Below are 6060 nucleotides of genomic sequence, written 5' to 3'. Positions count from 1 at the left end.
GCGTCGTCCCCGACCTGAGGGGAAGGGGAAGAAGGGAGCTCTGTGGGGCCACAGCCGGCCCGCCGCGGGGTGCGAGGGGTGTCCCGCGGGGTCCTGCGGACAACTCGCCGGAGGGAGGATGAGGAAACAAATAACCCAGGCGCGTAGGGTTTGCGGTGGGGTTTGTCCTCCGTGAACGCTGAGTGATTTCTGCGGGACTTCCAAAAATTATGCCTTTAGAATTTTCTTGAATTTTTTTTTCTTTAAGAGAGTTTTTACGCGGCTCTCCGAGGTTTTATTGCTTGCTCTCTCCTGCTCCTACCTGAGCAACACTGAAAATAGGAGGGTTGCCCCTTCTCAAATGAGTAAGTAGACCTCTCTGCAGCCCCAGAGGACTGATGGAAATGCAGATGAATTTTCTTCTCTTACCCTTCAGTATCAACAAAACCCTAAAAGGCAGCTGGCTAAACAGGTGGAACTGCTCTGTGTTGTCCTTCGCTGTTTTACGACACCCTAACCTGTGTGTTTGTGGGGGAAAAATCTTTTTTTGTCTTTCACAGGGCCCTGTCCCTCACATGTAACATCCGATGCCATGTAAGATAGCAGGAGTGTCATACGAAGAGTAATGTCCGTGAGGTGCAGTGCGGAGCCCCCAGTCCCACCTTGCAGCGTCTGACTGTATACTCCTGCGCACAAGGTGAGCACTCCCAGACCTGCAGCTTGAAACTTTCAGGCCTGTATTCCCCCACAGGCACAGGTGAACTGGCAACAGTACCTAGGGAAGATAGAGTTTTCAGAAGGTGAGGAATTAGCGTGACAGTCCTGGCCTTCTTTGTGTGGAATTGTACCTGCTGGGAATTAGGAGTCTCCAAACATTAAGACAAACAAACAAACAAACAAAGGCTTCTGACATAAACTGTGGTATGGCAACGTTACTGAGTACTGTTAGACTGCTGCTGTGTTCCAGTGACAGCTTTTCAGTAGAAATTGAAATTATGTCATTATAGAAAGTCAGTTAAGTGCTTTGGGATTCTTCTTGGTTAAGATTATAGAAAGAACATGAAGTCCTATTAACTATGCTTTTTAGTTGACAACGCTATAGCCTTACTTTTAACATACAACAAAAGAAAATAACAAACTTTTCCTTCTAATCAGAGAAAAAGTAAGAAAATGGATACAAAATATAGAACATTTCTTACATTTCAACTTTTTATATAACTTTTTTCTATATGTGATATCAATAGGTATAAATATCAGAACTTAGTTACAGGTATAATAATAATTTGAGAGGAATATCCAGACACACTCTGTTAACAGTTTTCTGTTAGAATGATAACAACGTTAATATTGAAGTGAAAACGAAGAACAGTTAATCTCTTCTGAATCTGAGCTATATGAAGATTTTTTTTTTTCCAGTTAACAGTTGCTGATGGCCAACTATTGCTATTTAACAGGTCTAGCAAGCCTCAGTATAGAGAGGCAAAGACCCTGTCCATCATGATTTGTGTTTATTACCTTAACTTCAGACACAGGTAAATTGCACTGGTATAAATCATATTTTATAGCTCTTTTGCTTGCATGCCATGAAATTTTGTGCCACTACAATTATATCAGAAACTGTTGCTCACGTTGAATTCCCAACATAGGTAAGTGGCATTACATTTTTCTACCTAGAGACTCTAAACTGAGTCCATCAGTTTGTATTCCATTCTCTATAATTTTTGTATAGCTCACAGCACCATACGATCTGAGATCTTCCAGAAATGCATTAGGGAATCATGCAGTCGTAGAATGGTTTGGGTTGGAAGGGACCTTAAAGATCATCTGGTTCCAACCCCGCTGCCATCGGCAGGGATACCGTCCACAAGGTCAGGTTGCTCAAAGCCCCATCCAATCTGGCCTTGAACATGTGGTTTGTTTTTTCCTGTTTCCTAAGGTACTGCTCAGGTTGGATATCTTTGGTTTCTGTATTGAAATAAATAGGCGTAGGAGCCTTTCATCTGAATTGCAACACAATAAAATCTCTGGTGCTTTTTGTCCATGTTCTGGATCCAGTCTCTAGGAAAGCTGTGTACTTACATGGAAAAAATAGAAATAAAATTATTTCCTAAACCCCCAGTGCTAGGATTTTCAGAAATTATTTAACTGAGGGGTTTTTTTAAATCACAGTTGTAAGCAGTCAGAAAGAAGGTATCATGTTGTCAGAATTTGAAAGAAAAATAATAGAAGACTGCCAATCTGTTCTGCTAAATGCAATACTCTCTCACATGACCATACAGGTTAAAAAAAAAAGAAAGTGTTGGTAAGCATTCTTTTCACTCTCCGATTCCTTTGTTTGAATTAATTTTGAATGTAACACCTAAGGAAATTATCATGACCTGCACTGGTAACATTTTCCTTTGGAAATAATATGTTGCTGTGTTAATAATGCTAGAGTGCTGTAGTCTCTTCAAAACACATACACTATTGGTCTGAGTCGTGCTGAAGTAGCATCAATGAAGCATCTTTTTCTACTTTAATAGGAACCTTCTGCATCTTGGAATGGAATTGAGGTATAGGTGGTACTTAGTCAAACTGATTGGACTTCAACAAGTTACTGTTCTGTTGGACGTGTTAGCTCATGGGGTGCTGTACTGAGACTGTTTGAATGTCACAGACCAAACTGGATTGAGCCTGGCCAGACTCAATGGGCAGAGTAAGTTGGGGTCTGTTTGTACGCACTGCTTGAGCAGCTTAATTCTGTAGGATGTTTATAGTCTCCTCCATGCCTCAGAAGCAGCATGAAATAAAGCACAAAAAATGTTTTGATTGGAATTTCAACAAGTGGGCAATAGAGGGGAGGAGTCAACTGGAAAGGAAATGGGAGATGATGAACAGGCTGGTGACTTTCTGTAGATGCTTTTGGACACAAAGATGACTAAATAACGTTTGATGCAATACAGAAGAAGGAACTAGCAGAATGCCTCAAACAGAGATGTGGCCAGAGTAATGATCTATGTAAACAATCTTGGGTTGCGGTTTCAGAGTTGCTAATTCCAGGGCTGTGCAGAGCCCAGTCTCCCAGCAGTACTAAATGGATCTGGATCAGGTATGGCCATGGTCTCACATTGCTCTCACATTAGTTTCTGCCCATGCTACAGAGTTTTTGTTCTGCCTCTGGAAGGACTGATAATGCCTGATCTGGTTTTAATGTCTGCTGGTACAAAATTATCCTTTCAACATTTTTTCTGAACAAATTTGAATTGGCAGAATGAGTTAAATTGCATTAGTGGTTTCCATTTGATGACTGTGGTGTATTTGATCATTAATAGGAGGCCTACAGTGAGCTTTATTGTCAGATCATGGCATTTACAGCAGTTGATGGCTGTTGTGTTACAAGCTGCATTGGTTAATGCTGGAGGGAGAGGTATTGGGGCAGTCTAGGTACGGAAGCAAGAGACCTAAACAAGGATCTTAGTTGCACGGATGGATCAAAGGACTTTGTCTTAGAGATGCCGTATAGAAGAAGTTGAAAATTTAGATGTACCCTGGCTGCTAGGATCTACAAAGAGGTTTCAGTCAGAGCTGACAGTTGACATACAAGCTTGAGTGGCAGGTAGACTGGTGATGTTATCCACAGATACGCTCAGAGAAGGTAATAAGAGGGCTTTCAGGGAAGAGAAGGAACCATGTTCCAGCTTTGCTGAGCTTTAACTTCCTGCTAGTCATCCACAGAAGAGAGAAGAGGCTATAATTTGAGTTTGAATAGAGGGAAATAGCTCTGGAGAAAGGAGCAGATCTGTAAATCATCTGCAGAGAGATGTTAGTTAAATCTGTATTTCAGATGAGATAACTCAGAGATAACGTGGGAGGGTAAAAGGAGAAGACCAAGGATACAGCACTCGGAGAGTCTGTCAAAGAACACTTGGAAGGAAGGCTTAAATAGGTAAAAAGAAAAGATTTTAAGGGAAGCATGGTTGATTATATCAGGTCAGAGAGGATGAAGTTTAAATACATTTTTTTGAGCTCTGTTGAACCTTTGAATGGCTGTGGTTAATCCAGAGTGGAAACAGAGAAGTCTGGACACTGATAGTTAGATGTCTATGGAGTGAGTCTAGAAGTCAAAAAGAGAGAAAGCAGTTATTAGAGAGGAAAGTGGGGCTGAGTCAAGCCTTTTATTAATTTGTTTATTTATACCATCTTTTTATTTTTGAGGGGAAATAGAAACAAAAAGGGTAAACATAGGGTAAACCAAGGAGCCTATGTCATACTTTAGCCATATCACTTTTTAAAAATAATTTTGCTTGTCAAATTTATTCCCTCTAGTGGAAATTAGATGGCTTCTGGGCTTTTCTCCTTTTGCTTACTAATTTCACGGACCAGAAAGGTGGGAAGAACAAGCATTGTTCTCTCAAATGTCTCCCCTTGGGGCTGTTCAGCTAAAGATGTCACTTTAACATGCAGCTGAGCCAATCTAATGACTTGTGGCCACTGAAAGGTGGCTTTATTCTTCGTGGCTGCGTGTTCTGTCCCTTTCCTTGTGCTGATGCTGCTACTTGTTGGACCTGCTTGTCTGCCATTTTACTGAGCTCATTCGGCTCACGGAAATGTCCCAGTGAGTGCCAAAATCAGCACAGGCTAGTTGGGAGTGCCCAGCTGAGAGTGGAGTTTTGGGAGATGGGGGATGTCACCTTCTTAGCAGCCATGAACTGCAAGGCCAACTTAGTTTGCCTTCTGGAACTGAACCACTGGGGCAAGTTAAGCAGCTCTTCAAGAAATGGAATTGTGAAATTCCTCTCTGTTCCTACATAAGCAATGAAAGAGTTGGCAATTAATGAAGAAATATGTTGATGATGAGCAATGTTAATACAACTCATACTCATGGGATCAATTTGGCAGCTCACACCTCTGAGAGCAATTTTTTCAGATTCTTTGCAAAACCTGCAAACTCTGGCAGATCCTTGCAGTGAGTTACCGCTGATTCATCTTTTGGCTTAGGATGTGGTTTCACTGAGATCTGGCTCTATGGTGAGCTAGTTCAAGGAGTTAAACCAGAAGAAAACTCTGGGTTTTTGCTGTGCTAGCTTTCTGCTCACTTAATTCCTTGAATCAAACTGGCACCAGTGTTTGCAAAAGTGAGGCAGTAGAAGAATGCCTACAGGTAAAAGGGGGAAGCAGAATTGCCTTTTCAGCAGGAGCTAAACCTTCTATCCAACCTGTTGCAGTGTGAAACTCCACCTTTAGGATGTGGCTTCACAGTTGATTGAAACCGATCTCATTCTGACTTTTTGATGAAAGAAACGGTCCTGCTGCCTCCCTGGTATCAGCCCTGTTAAAACAAACCTTGCTCAAAATTACTTGTTTGAGTATGTAGTCATGTGGTTACTAGCATTGACATGAGGAAGATAAATCACATTAGGAGTTCAAATGCGAGTTGGGCTTTCTTCTGTAGCTTGGGATGAGGCCCCAAATAGTGTTATTAATGAGCTACTGGGGACTACATGCAGCTCTCTGCTCATTGTCTGCTAACAGCAATTTAAGCCTTGACTGGAGCCTCATCCCTTTGATATTCCACGATCATTGATTTTTCTTTTGAACATCAAGTCATTTACCCTAGTCTTCTCCCTGTTGAAGGATGAGCTAATGTGATTATAAAAATAATTTTTTTTCTGTGATCAGCAGAACAAGCCTGGTTTCCTATGGACTTGTCCTGATGTAGCACTGCTGTGTGGATTCTCATATGTATATTAAGCAGTGTCTGCACATGCTTGCCATTTTATCAGTGACAGCTTTATTAGGATCTGTTTCATCAATTTGGCTTTATATTTCACAGAAGTTACCTTTGTACAAATTTAGATGGAATTGGGCAATGGCTTAAACATGCTTTTTTGGCAAGGAAAGGGGGGAAAGAAAGGGGACCCACAGGCAGAAACACCAACAGACAGTGTAATTGCATAAGCCTTCTTTCCTTAGGAAATCAGGCTAAAAATGAGTCTTTTGACAGAGACCTCTGCAGAGATGTCGGATCAGGCTGCAGAGACAGAAAGAAAAGTAAATCTTGCTGTTTACCATGTAAAGGCTTCCAGTTACTTGCTGCAGCAG

Source organism: Haliaeetus leucocephalus, unplaced genomic scaffold (assembly GCF_000737465.1).
Source record: "Haliaeetus leucocephalus isolate CR32 unplaced genomic scaffold, Haliaeetus_leucocephalus-4.0 Scaffold417, whole genome shotgun sequence".
Lineage (NCBI taxonomy): Eukaryota > Metazoa > Chordata > Aves > Accipitriformes > Accipitridae > Haliaeetus > Haliaeetus leucocephalus.
Note: the sequence above shows the minus strand (reverse complement) of the source record.